The sequence below is a fragment of the Physella acuta genome, unplaced genomic scaffold (genome assembly GCF_028476545.2).
Source record: "Physella acuta isolate Inbredline_101_S28 unplaced genomic scaffold, ASM2847654v3 ptg000059l, whole genome shotgun sequence".
NCBI classification, from domain to species: Eukaryota; Metazoa; Mollusca; class Gastropoda; family Physidae; genus Physella; species Physella acuta.
The window spans coordinates 164465-179361 of record NW_026731579.1 but is presented as its reverse complement, the minus strand read 5'-3'; the positions used below and the strand labels follow the sequence as shown (position 1 = coordinate 179361).

Sequence of the window (14897 nt, the reverse complement as noted above, 5' to 3'; positions counted from 1 at the left end):
GAGTCGGTTGCGCCCCTTTCCCCCGGCTCACCCGATGGTAACTAATTCACGAGATTTCATTCTGGTCGCGTAATGAGCAGAGTTATGGAAATATTGGTCGTCTGCTGCAGCTGCGGCGCCGACCTGGGCTGCGTCTGTAGGGGGGAGGGGGCGAGGGGGGTGGTTATTGTCATTATAAGCCTTGGGTGTCGGGGATGGAACAATTACACGGTATCCGGTGATTTTGTAGTGTGTAGGGTCCGTGTTAGCGTAAGGAGCCGGTAACATGCTGGACATAAGGAGCCGGCAACATGCCGGACACAGGGAGCCGGCAACATGCCGGACAGAGGGAGCCGGCAACATGCCGGACATAAGGAGCCGGCAACATGCCGGACATAAGGAGCCGGCAACATGCCGGACATAAGGAGCCGGCAACATGCCGGACACAGGGAGCCGGCAACATGCCGGACACAGGGAGCCGGCAACATGCCGGACAGAGGGAGCCGGCAACATGCCGGACATAAGGAGCCGGCAACATGCCGGACATAAGGAGCCGGCAACATGCCGGACACAGGGAGCCGGCAACATGCCGGACAGAGGGAGCCGGCAACATGCCGGACACAGGGAGCCGGCAACATGCCGGACAGAGGGAGCCGGCAACATGCCGGACATAAGGAGCCGGCAACATGCCGGGCAAAATGAGGTGACTATATGTCGGACATAAGGAGCCGGCAACATGCCGGGCAAAATGAGGTGGCTCTATGCCGGAAGGAAGTCTACAGGTAGCCGGACATAGGCAACATGCCGGACAAAAGTTCCATTCTAACTTGCGTGGAGCCAAAGTAAAAGGGATAGACGGTATGACTCCTATGAATTAGGTGTGTTTGTGTGTACGTATGGTGGGTGTATGTGTGTGTTTGGTGAGATGCTATTGTGTGTATGGTGTGGAGTAGAGTAGTGTGGTGCTATTATGTATCATGTCAAAGTGTCTATCCTGATCGCTTTGTATGTGTGGAGTGAGGAGGGGGGGGGGGTTAAAAACCTTTTCCTAGCCATCATTGACAATTAATTAATATTATTAATGTTAATTAATATTGACTTGCTAAACGTAGGCACATACAACAACAACAACAAAATATTAATTGTTTGTCCTTGGCATTTTAACCTGGAAATTACCCTCCCCTCTCCTCTATATTTCATTTTCTAGACTTGAAAAGTTCGCTACTTGAGATACTTGATGCCAGTCGTCATATATCAAAACTCACAAATGTCAACAAATATCAAATTTCACAAATAGCTACTGTCAACAAATATCAAATTTCACACACAGAAATTGTAAAATATCAAATTTCACAAATAGCTACTGTCAACAAATATCAAAGTTCAGAAACAGCAGTTGTTAAATATTGGATTTTCAAACCCCAATCTCTGAGCCAAATAAATACAAGTACTCAGGAATCTTAAAACAATAGCTGGAAACTACAAACCCATAAAAACATTGTGTATGGCCCACAAACCCATAAAACCACAAACCCATAAAATCATTGTGTATGACCCACAAACCCATAAAACCATTGTATATGACCCACAAACCCATAAAACCATTGTATATGACCCACAAACCCATAAAGCCAATGTGTATGGCCCACAAACCCATAAAATCATTGTGTATGGCCCACAAACCCATAAAACCATTGAGTATGGCCCAGAAACCCATAAAATCATTGTGTATGGCCCACAAACCCATAAAAACATTGTGTATGACCCACAAACCCATAAAATCATTGTGTATGACCCACAAACCCATAAAACCACAAACCCATAAAATCATTGTGTATGACCCACAAACCCATAAAACCATTGTGTATGACAGTATGACCCACAAACCCGTAAAACCATTGTATATGACCCACAAACCCATAAAATCACTGTGTATGACCCACAAACCCATAAAATCATTGTGTATGACCCACAAACCCATAAAACCATTGTGTATGACAGTATGACCCACAAACCCGTAAAACCATTGTATATGACCCACAAACCCATAAAATCACTGTGTATGACCCACAAACCCATAAAATCATTGTGTATGACCCACAAACCCATAAAACCATTGTGTATGACAGTATGACCCACAAACCCGTAAAACCATTGTATATGACCCACAAACCCATAAAATCACTGTGTATGACCCACAAACCCATAAAATCATTGTGTATGACCCACAAACCCATAAAACCATTGTGTATGACAGTATGACCCACAAACCCGTAAAACCATTGTATATGACCCACAAACCCATAAAATCACTGTGTATGACCCACAAACCCATAAAATCATTGTGTATGACCCACAAACCCATAAAGCTCTTTGGATAGAGGAAACAAAGACTTGTCACCAACAAAAGCTTCTATAGGATCATCCCGCATCCAATGAAAACGGCCGTTACAATACCAAATCCGTGTGTGTTTGTGTTAAACCCATTTTGATTGGACAAAACGGTCTGGTGAGCTTGATGTCTGCAGCTTGCACAGATTGTTCTAGGTCGCCTTCACAGACCTGCCGATCACAAGCCACGTTGTGAGATCACGTGACATGACCGTGACAGACGTGATTGTCACGTGACCAGCTAGCACAGATAGTCTCCAGCGACCTACAGATCACCAGTCACGTCACGTGGCTGTTTATCTGTGAGGTCACGTGACAACAGTGTGACAGATGTGACCAGCTAGGGCCAGGTGTTTACCACATATTGCGGCCATTTTGGGCCCCTGTCGGCTAATTTAGCCTCTTATACCAAACTGACGAATATAATTTTATTTAGCCAGAAGGTTGAAAAAATTTCAAAATACGACACAAAACATTTTCAACTTACCAAAAAGTGATGTTAAAATCCATCCGAGTCTAATCTATATTTAGCGTTAAATTCCCATGAAATCACGTGGCAGGATGTGACGTCTGTGAAGAATTATTGGGTGAATGAAACAATTTCACTGTGGGATGGAAAAAAAATATGTGTCACTGTTGACGATTTAAGTAAAGATAGATGTCCGTTATCTGCACGTCGCTCAATTGTTATAAACTCACTGGGTAACACGCGCACAAAAACACACTTAAGCTAGTCATAATCAGCTCGCCAGAAAGCAAGGGAAGCAACCGCTGTAATAATCCAAGGGAAATAATCTAGCACAAAGGGAAATAATCTATCACAAAGGCGAAATATATTCACATGCCGAAATTTCCACCCCCCCCCCCCACAGTTCAATTTATAAACAGACATGCCGAAGACCACACACAGATGTGTGTGGGGAAATGACATGTTACCCCCACACATCAAATGCCATGTAAGGTTTTTATGAAAATATGACATTTAGAGACAAGCAAATTATAGTGACAGCCTGTGTTATCCAGACGCCATTTTTAACTGGCTGAATTTTTTTTCCTAACCAGCTTTTGTCAGCCGCTATAAAGCTTCTAGTAGGTTCCATATGTTAGGCAGTTTGATCACAGTTGGAAACGATGAGTAGGTTGTAATTCTGATTAATGATATTTTCAATGTTGATTAATGTTGAAAACGCTAAACATGCTGACTGTTGATTATTGTTGAAAACGCTAAGCATTTTATATGTTTATAAATGTTGAAAATGCTAAACATGTTGAATGTTGATAAATATTGAAAAAGTTAAACATGTTGAATTTTTATACATGTTGAAAACTCTAAACATTTCGAATATTGATCGAGGGTATTAACTGTCTTAGAACTGAAGGCAGTCGACCAATCATTCAACCAATAATTCAATCACTTAATTAATTTACCGCATCAACGAATAAGTCCTCCATTTTTTAGTCTAGATTTTTCTTAAATAAATGAGGGACCAGATTAAAGCACTGCTATCGATGACGTCATCTGTTCCAGATTTACATGTGTGACTAATTGCACGCGCTGGCCGTTGATTAAATTTGAGCCAGCGCAAAACTGACTGACAGTTTGACAGTCACCCTGACTAGCGGCAGGGATAAACAGGAAGTGACGTAGTCATGTGGCACAAGTCATATGACTTACACAAGATGGTGGATGACTTGAGTTTATATGATTTACAGACAATCGTAGGTGAATGAAGTCATATAACTTAAATGATAAGGGGCACACATCATATGTCTTACGGCACGGATTTACAGAAGTCATATGACTTAGGTACAAATATTAGCATGCTTTAGCTACTCGTCAAATTTGCACAACCCATGGGGAACTAGCTTCAGGAATGTCACAATTTTCATCACTTGAAATCTGCCATGACTTTAAATGTGACTTGACTTGAAATGTGACTTTACATCTAGATCAAGTATCTCACAACTTGACGTTCCCCTTGACTTTAAAGCAGTCAAGTCTTTAAATGTGTCAAATAGCTTCATACCGACGTATCTCTCTGTTGATGCTGGACTTATCACCAGCTTCATACCGACGTATCTCTGTTGATGCTGGACTTATCACCAGCTTCATACCGACGTATCTCTGTTGATGCTGGACTTATCACCAGCTTCATACCGACGTATCTCTGTTGATGCTGGACTTATCACCAGCTTCATACCGACGTATCTCTCTGTTGATGCTGGACATATCACCATATGCTAAGTTCTCAGTGCCAGACTTTCATTCTGTCCGCCTAGTTAGTTCTGTCTTGATATAGGCATCACACTGGCCTTGTGTGTGTCTATTTAGCTCTGTCTTGATATAAGCATCACACTGGCCTTGTGTGTGTCTATTTAGCTCTGTCTTGATATAAGCATCACACTGGCCTTGTGTGTGTCTATTTAGCTCTGTCTTGATATAGGCATCACACTGGCCTTGTGTGTGTCTATTTAGCTCTCTGTTGGTATAGACATCCCACCTTGCTGTGCCTATTTACATCAGTCTTGCATTGGTATGAAACTTTCATTGTGAGTTTGTCGTTCTGCATTTGTATACCTATATTTGTGTATGTGTGTTTGCATGTGTATATGTGTATGGATTCGTGTATACGTATTGTACGTGTTAGTATGCGAGAATATGTGTACGTGTGTGTAGTATGTTTTCGATCCATAAACGTGTATGTAAACCTATGGGAGGTTGACTAATAGAGGGGGGAAGGGTGGGGGGGGGGGCTACTACGCCAACGAAATTATCCTGGTGACGTCACCCTATAATTAATGTCTCGGCCTACAGGACAGAGTACAGCCCCCTACCTCCAACAGTACTCATGTTATGGGTATATTGGAAACCAGAAATAAAGTACCACTTCCGCATATCGGAAATCACTCAACAATTTAAGGAAATCAAAGTTTAAGATTTTTTCTTATATATGAAATATTGTCTACCTAACTGAAACAGTACTCAAGTTATCGGATTCATGGACAGACAAATACAGGCAGACAGAAAAATAGACAGACAGACAAATACACACACACAGATAACATTGCAAATTACAAAGTTTTTCCGACCGGTGTAGAAAAATTGTCGATTTCGATATTTAGCACGATTACAATACTTCCTCTAAACTTCTCAAGTAAATATACGATCAAGTTCAAGGGAGATCACTTCCACTTTATTGCTACGACACGTTCGAAACCACAAACATTTTATTTTTCTAAGACACTTTCCCAACCGGAGTCGTGTTTTCCCCAGACTGTCGAGAGTTATCCGAAAGTTATCCGACAGATCTGGATAACATTTCAATAACTGGGTCGCCATAGCTGTAGACGTCAGTCTAGTAGACGGTACTGCTGTCTGTGACGTCAGTAAATGACGTCGGTTCTAATCGCGTGATTAAAATGGCGACATTATGGCTGCCCATACGTGTACTTCCTATTCTTTTGATTAGTCGGTATAAAATTATTTTTATCCTTGAACCTTACATAAAAGAATAATTTTCTCTAATTTTCTTAAAATATTTTCCTGTGTTTATCAATTTCTAAACCTTTATTTTCTTATTGATTTTACTTTCAGTTGAAATTGGTGATACAAGATGGTCGTAATATCGTTAACAGTTTTACAACAGGTCTACAGACCCAGCAACATCCCCGTGTTGATTGAGATACTGGGGTAAGAAAGTTTCTCTTGCTTGTTCTTACAAATGTTTTCCTTTAAACAACCTCTCACAGCAAAAATCCAAGTGTTGATTGACATACAACCCCACCCAGAAATCAGAGGATGTTGCGGACTGGACTAGCGACCTAAATCAGGGGTCTGGGAGACTAAAGCAAGAGGACATGAAAACCGTTACCCACATGGGGTGTATTTTAAAATTGTGGCGGGGGGTGGGGGGGTGAACAAATGAAATATAACAACTGGGGCTGATAGATAGTAGACAACATCTGGTCCCAATTTTCTAAGACCACACTGTGATGGTTAAACCTGGTAACAGCACATTAGGACATTATAAGTAAGCACTTTGATTAATTCACCTTTGGTGACACAGTCAGAAAGTATTATGACTAAAACACCAATGGTGATACAATACGAAGGTAATATGATTAAAACACCTTGATATTGACTAGTTTAGAAAACTTGAGATCACAAAACATTTTTCCAGCTTTGTCCTCTACTACAGTCCTCTCAATCAAACAGCAGTCCAACATATCTCTATCCAGCAAGCTGATCTAACAAAGCTAATCCAACAAAGCTGATCCGGCAAAGCTTATCCAACAAAGCTGATCCAACAAAGCTAATCCAACAAACCTGATCCAACAAACCTGATCCAACAAACCTGATCCAACAAACCTGATCCAACAAACCTGATCCAACAAACCTGATCCAACAAACCTGATCCAACAAACCTGATCCAACAAACCTGATCCAACAAAGCTGATCCAACAAAGCTGATCCAACAAACCTGATCCAACAAACCTGATCCAACAAACCTGATCCAACAAACCTGATCCAACAAAGCTGATCCAACAAAGCTCATCCAACAAAGCTGATCCGGCAAAGTTATCCAACAAAGCTAATCAAACAAAGCTGATCCAACAAAGCTGATCCGGCAAAGCTGATCCAACAAAGCTGATCCAACAAAGCTAATCCAACAAAGCTGATCCAACAAAGCTGATCCAACAAAGCTAATCCAACAAATGTACCTTATGTTTGTATGCGACTAAATGACCCACCAGCAGTCTGTAGCCAAAGGGGTGGGGGGTCCCTTCTCTACAACCCCCCCCCCCCCCCCATTAACGCGTCTACTGCCACTCCTACTCCAAACTAAATTGAATTTATAAACAAAATATGTACTTTAACCAGTGTCCACCCCCCACCCCCAATGTTTCAAGTGCCCTCCTCCCCCCAAGAGAAAAATGCCTGAAAGAAACACTGCTCACCAAAAGACGATTCACAAGCCGACACAACATTTGCCACCCCAGCGACATGACCGTCCCATAATGCCCTGATCTATCATGATAAGCCGCTTATCCCGGACATTCTATCCTGACAAAAATCTTTGGTCCTGGTATCCATCAAAGCATGGATCAAACTGAAACAAGGGCAAGTATCCATCACATTGAAACAAGGGCAAGTATCCATCACATTGCGTGTCCAGATTTCGTTCGCTACAAAACACGTTCAGCCATCAAGTCATTCAACACAATTTACATACAGAGGCATAACGACACATTTCAACACAATTTACATAAATAACACATTTCAACACAATTTACATACAGAGGCATAACGACACATTTCAACACAATTTACATAAATAACACATTTCAACACAATTTACATACAGAGGCATAACGACACATTTCAACACAATTTACATAAATAACACATTTCAACACAATTTACATACAGAAGCATAACGACACATTTCAACACAATTTACATAAATAACACACTTCAACACAATTTACATACGGAGGCATAACGACACATTTCAACACAATTTACATACGGAGGCATAACGACACATTTCAACACAATGTACATACGGAGGCATAACGACACATTCCTCAGTGACTGGTAGTGACAGAGATAGTGTGGAATACAGATCAAGAAATTGTCACCAACTGGCAGATTGTTCTTTAGGTGGTCATAGGAACGTGTCACCATTGGCACAAAGCTTCCTAGGTGGTGATATATAACTTGTATCACTCATTGTTCTTTAAGTGGTGATATGTCACCAACTGACTGTTAGCTTCTCATATGGCGATACAAAAATTAAGTCATTAAATGACTGATAGCTCCCCAGGTGGTGATACAAAACATGTGTCACCAACTGACTGTTAGCTTCCCCTATGGTGATAATAAATGGTGTCCCCAATAGTTCCCCAGATAGTGATAAAGAACTTCTGCCATCAACTGATTGATACTTCCCCAGGTGGTGATACAAAACGTGTGTCACCAACTGACTGATAATTCCCCAGGTGGTGATACAAAACCTGTGTGACTAAATGGCCGATAGTTCCCTTACTTGGGCCACACAACTGTCTCCCACACAGCGCATGTTCCCCTCACGGTTCCCTCGTCTATTTTTATCACCTCCTGCACAAACAACTTTCCTGTTCCGGTCACGTGGTGCAGCCAGTTCTCGCCATCTCTCGCGTGAATTAAATCGATAAACTAGAGAACGCGGGATGTGTCAACGCCGTTTCTTCTGTTTGCCTATATCAGGCAATTCCTAGTGCTAACACTCTATCTAATATTAAGTGGCTCCAGATTAAAGCTAATTAATAATTAATCCACCACTTCCGGTCAATTGACGTCATATAAGTGTTTTCACAAGATGAAAAACAACACCGCGCTGAGAGTGATCTACCTTGTGACAAGTTTATTTTATAAGGTTACTTGCATTCAAGTGGATTCTTTATATCACGCCCCCATCCCCACACCCAGTGGTGTCGCTATGTTGGGTGTTGACCGGGGTGGTATTTCGTGGTGCCCCCCCCCCTCCCCAAGAAACAAAGTTTATATATATATATATATATATATATATATATATATATATATATATATATATATATATATATATATATATTTATTTATTTATTTATTTATTTATTTATTTATTTATTTATTTATTTATTTATTTATTTATATGCGTGTGTGTCTGTGTATCTGTGTGTCTGTGTGTGTTGGCCTACAGAGGCCTGTAATTTAAATATATGCCACATACACGTACATGTATGTGTATAAGCTTTAATCCCTGCAGACTTAATAGCTACAGTCTGTTCATAATGCAGTTGTATGTAGCATTGTTCTCTCTATAGTTAGCACGTTTACGTCATGGTGTCACCCCCACCCCCTTGTAATAATTGTTGATTTGTACTTAAAAGACTCTTTAACTTTATTTAATCATTAAAGGAACTGGTAAAGAAAAAATATGTTTCTTCTGTACGTTGTGCAATTTTTTTGCCTTGGTGTCACCCCCACTTAAATGGTGACACAGGGTGCGGTCCGCACCCCTGCATCGCCCTCGTTACGTCTCTGCCCACACCTCTACCCTACCCCCCCCCCCCCCAACACACACACACACACAAACGTTCCAAGAATACCCATCCCACCTTCTTAGAGTCAAAATGTTAAAACTCGGCAAAACAAGTGTAAATGTTGTAACTTTCAGGAACAATAACTCTTAGTGGGTTATTTCCCTTTATCTTTAGATTTTTTAAAAACATATATAAATGCGATTCAATAGATTTATATATATATATATATATATATATATATATATATATATATATATATATATATATATATATATATATATTCAGAACATATAATCCGACTTTAAATCACGGCTAATTATAAAACAAAGACATTTGGCTACACTTGTTTTGATGATTTCAACAAAAACGCTTGGCTACCAACAATTCCCATCAAAGGCTAACCGCAATTCTGCTTTAGTAACCAACCAGCTAGATCTATGTATAGAAAAACAAGCCAGAACCCGCTAATAAAAAAAAACGACACTTACAGATGAACGGACCAGACGACAGGCTTTGAACTCTGAAACAGCCGCTACAGCCCGCTGTTGTCTCTCAGCTGTTCCGCCAATAATCTCAATAGATATTATCTTAACTACGTCACTTCCGGGCACGCTTATAGATTTTATTGTTAGACACACCGTGATTATCAGAAAACACGAAACGTGTGTTGTTGTTTTTTTCTTTGTCCCCGCCCGTTTTGATTGACGTCATGGGGACTTTTTTTTTTTGCACAATTTATAATATCTACATGGTTTTTTTGTGTTCGTCTCATATATGTGGACGGGGGGGGGGGGGCGATAGGACGATAGTTGTTTTTTACTTTATCATGTGGAAAACAAAACCTGACACGATGAATGTCAGCAGGTACACGTGTGAAGATAAGACAGGGTGTACCACCTACGGTCAGTTGTTGACCACAGTCATGCATCAGTGAACATACCGTAGAGTGTACTGTCTGTGACTACATTGTGTAGGAGTGTCTAGCTGGTAGTAAAAAGTGGTAACAATGTGAATGTGACAGTGTGATAGTTTAAGGTGACAATGGAAAGTGTCTGTGACGAGTAGCAGCGCGACTGTGGGTGTGACAGTGACAATGTTACAGTGACAATGTGACAGTGACAATGTGACAGTGACAATGTGACAGTGACAATGTGACAGTAACTGTGTGACAGTGACAATGTGACCGTGACAATGTGACAGTGACAATGTGACAGTAATAATGTGACGGTGACAATGTGACAGTAATAATGTGACAGATTCTATATGACAATGTGACAGTAACAATGTGTCCGTGACAATGTGACAATGTTGCAGCTCTGCGACATGGCGAAAAACTGACAACGTAAAGCTCCACAGAGCTAAATGCGTACAAGAAGCAGCTTCTTTCATCCAGCTTTAGCCTTTAGCCAGAAGTACCAGAATCCAGCTTTAGCCTTTAGCCGGACGGGCTAGTAAAGGTCAGTGGTGCCGTGTTTGGCCCTGGGCTTGTTGAGAGGAGGGTAAGGGTGGGGACAGGTCATCTGATGGGGGTGGGGACAGGTCAGCTGATGGGGGTGGGGACAGGTCAGCGGATGGGGGTGGGGACAGGGGGTGGGGGACAGGTCATCTGATGGGGGTGGGGACAGGTCAGCTGATGGGGGTGGGGACAGGTCAGCGGATGGGGGTGGGGACAGGGGGTGGGGGACAGGTCATCTGATGGGGGTGGGGACAGGTCAGCTGATGGGGGTGGGGACAGGTCATCTGATGGGGGTGGGGACAGGTCAGCTGATGGGGGTGAGGACAGGTCATCTGATGGGGGTGGGGACAGGTCAGCTGATGGGGGTGTCAGCTGATGGGGGTGGGGACAGGTCAGCTGATGGGGGTGTCAGCTGATGGGGGTGGGGACAGGTCAGCTGATGGGGGTGAGGACAGGTCATCTGATGGGGGTGGGGACAGGTCAGCTGATGAAGTGGGGACAGGTCAGCTGATGAGGTGGGGACAGGTCATCTGTTGGGGGTGGGAGGGGGATGGTTATACGCTGGGGGTGGGTTGCAAGAGGGGAGGATGTTAGTGAGGTGTGACACAGCGGGTACAGTGTCGGCGCCATGACAGAGCGGGTACAGTGTCGGCGCCATGACAGAGCGGGTACAGTGTCGGCGCCATGACAGAGCGGGTACAGTGCCGGCGCCAGGTTATTTAGCGCCCTACGCAAAACTTATTAAAACGCCCCCTTTCACACAAATTAATTACTAAAATATATGTATAAGAAAACAATTCATTAAAAGTGACATGTTAATTTATTATCAATTGCATAAACGTTAAATGTAGACATCAAAATCAAATTGTACTTGTCTCCTTCGTTTCAAAAGTTTGTACTAATTCCTCCAATTCCAGTTTGCAAGCGTAATCACGTTTTATTGAAATTGTTGCTAAGTCCACATGTCTACTCTGTACTACACGACATAGCCCCCCCCCCTCCTCAAGGGAGTAGAAAGTTTGGGAAAAAAACACTGAAAAAAAAAGATCTTGTAGTGTTCGACTCTCTGCTGTCCTCCAAGGTGAGTTCCAAAACGGAACTTACTTGTTTTAAGCTTGACTGTCTTTGGTTATAATTGTAAAATGTCTATATTGTGTGATTATGTAACGATTTCTTTTGAAAAATAAAAGGTTATAAATGTTATAGATTCCAGCCTAAAATTGTTATATATGAGTTCTGTAGGAGAGGGTGAAAAATACGAAAAGGCAATAATTTAGATGTTTAATTTACGACTAATACTGTATGTATACAAACATAACTATTGCAATCTACAACGGCTACTGATGTATTTGTTTTTCAACTTGATAATGCTAAAAAAAACCTACCAAACTGTTTTGTTTAGAACTTAAGCTCTATATAATTTTTACAATAGCAAATAATAAATTAAAGTTGTGTTTATATGTAAGCGGTCAGCCTAAGGTACAGGATTTTGAAATGAATGTAAAGTTAAGCAACGAATTATCTCCCATTTGAAAATCCAAATAACAAAATTTTATTCAAGGGAAATAACTTTCACTAGAATTGCTAATTTAATCAAGTGTAACTAAGACATGTTTGAAAAACACAATAAAACGCTCTAAATTGCATTACGTAATATTTATAAAAAATCTTTTATATTAGCTATGTAACCTTGTTAAAACAATATATTTGACCTATTGAATACTTAACTGTATGTTTTGTTTGAAATTCTTAAAATGGTAGCTTTATTATAACATACTTCTATTCAATTTTGATGACATACATTTTACTGTACTTTTCACCTTTCATCAAAATATAAAATTATGGATCCCCTTAATAAAGGGATGTCTTTCAAAACATCAAACACGTAACTGTTTTAGACATTGCTAGAATCACTGATTAAATGTAAAACAAAATTATAATTTGAAAAAACAAAGTTTACGGTTAAATATAAATTCCATCCTGTTTAATATATATTAATACTTTAAGAGTGGTAATATAGATTCCTAAAAAACTAAAGATTTTTCAACTAAAGAACGACTACATTTCTTTGTAGTGTGTTCCGTACTGAATTGAAATCATCTAACTTACGATAAACTCGACTACTCGATATACTCTACTACATTCACAACACGTATCAAACTTCGATACCTAAACATAACTAGACTCGATGCTCCAGAACTACGACACCAACTCGCTTAACTTCACCAAGCTCTACAATCGGTACTCCGAATCAACAACGATTTCACTGGACCTACTACTACACTTTAAAAGTCAATATAATTCGTTACCTTAATACCACAACAATTAATACTCCCGAAGTCCAGAACTACGATACTTCATCCCTCTACTACCAATCAGATTCCACTAGACCTTCAACTACAAAACAGCCAAATAAAAAATACGACACTTTAAAACTTAGATACTTTATACCTACGAAACCATATCAGCAACAGCCTTCCGCCGTTACTCCCAAATCTAAACGATTCATCAAAACTTACCAAACAAGTGACAATACAACACTCTATACGCCAGGACAGATTTCTAATTCAAAACGAGACTTACAAGCGCCATTAAAATGTTCGAAATTTAAATTACGAACTTATTTAATCGTTTTCTACATCAATTATATGACACCAAATTAAAAAGGCAAAGTGACTGATAAAAAGCGCCCCGACCTTTCCAACTTAGGGTGTGGGGGGTGCATTTTCACCATCACGAAATAATATAGGCCTATATAGACCTAATTTAGGGGTGGAGATGCAAAATTGATAGTTCATACTGGGTGCCGAAATAGATCGCTACTCCTTTATAAAAGTTATTAATTATTAGGTACTTTTCGATAAAACCTTTTCGCCCCCCCCCCTCCCCCTAGGGATGGCGCCCTAGGCGACCGCCTAGTTCACATTATAGGAAGCGCCGGCCCTGGGTACAGGGGTGGGTGTCATCTAGTCACGTGCACTGGGATGACGTGTGTCACACGTGACGGGCAGATCAAGTGACGTAACAAACGGGCAAGAGGGCGTGGCCACTCTGTAAGGGTAACGAAATGTAATGAGAAGTGACGAGATGTGACGAGGTGTGACGAGATGTGACATGGTGTGACAAGAAGTGACGAGAAGTGACGAGATGTGACGAGATGTGACAAGACGTGACGATATATTACAAAAAGTGACATCTTATGTTGCAGGATGTGCCAAAATGTTCCTATATGTTTGCAAATGTGACGGAACGTGAAAAAAACTACTTGTGACATAATGTGACGATGATGATACGATGTGTGGGGAGGTGACGAAGTGTGACGAGAGGTGTGACTGGACGTGACGCCTGACGTGATATGCTCTCATAAAACCACCCCACCCCCACACCGCCCATGATCACGCCCTACCACGTGTGGCGAGCGGTGTCCGATAACCAATCGATACATCAGATCATGTTTGCTAGTGAAATCGATCCCATCAAAAACATTTACGACTTCGTATCATCTGTTTCTAACAATATCACACGGGGAAGACTTGTGTTTCAGACGAGTTATTAGTCCTCCTTGCACACTCAGTCTGGACGTGCGCGTATGTGTGTGTGTGTGTGTGTGTGTGTGTGTGTGTGTGTGTGTGTGTGTGTGTGTTTGCATTGGCATTGATGGCCTGTTAACAATTGTGACATCGTATGTGTGACAATCGTGACGTCACAGCTAGTGACACCTAAGACGCCATCTTGGTGACGATTGTAAACGTTGAAATAACTTCAGACAAAAACAGTGTATGTAGAATTGTAGGCTCGTTTATTGGTTCATCTAAATAAAATGTTTCTAAACATATACACCAAATTCCTAATACATCATGTTGGGTAGTTTAACTTGTAAAAAGGGATAATACTCCAAACAAGGGCGCTAACGCCGACATCTAGTGCTGTAACATTAGAGTGTATACCTAGCTCAAGTCTCAAGCGGCTTAAAGTTTCTCAGTGAATTCTGTACTCACTTAGAGGC

The 14897-nt window shown here is 41.1% G+C and overlaps 1 protein-coding gene across 3 annotated transcripts in view; it reads right to left on the bottom strand.

Moving 5' to 3' along the window:
- Nucleotides 1-14897, bottom strand: part of LOC131948491 (regulating synaptic membrane exocytosis protein 1) — a 112522-nt gene that overhangs the window by 75823 nt on the left and 21802 nt on the right. For all 3 annotated transcript variants that reach the window (XM_059310082.1, XM_059310083.1, XM_059310084.1), the window contains exon 2: nt 2858-2975. The gene's annotated coding sequence lies outside the window, so the exon portion shown is untranslated. The remainder of the gene's footprint in view (nt 1-2857; nt 2976-14897) is intronic.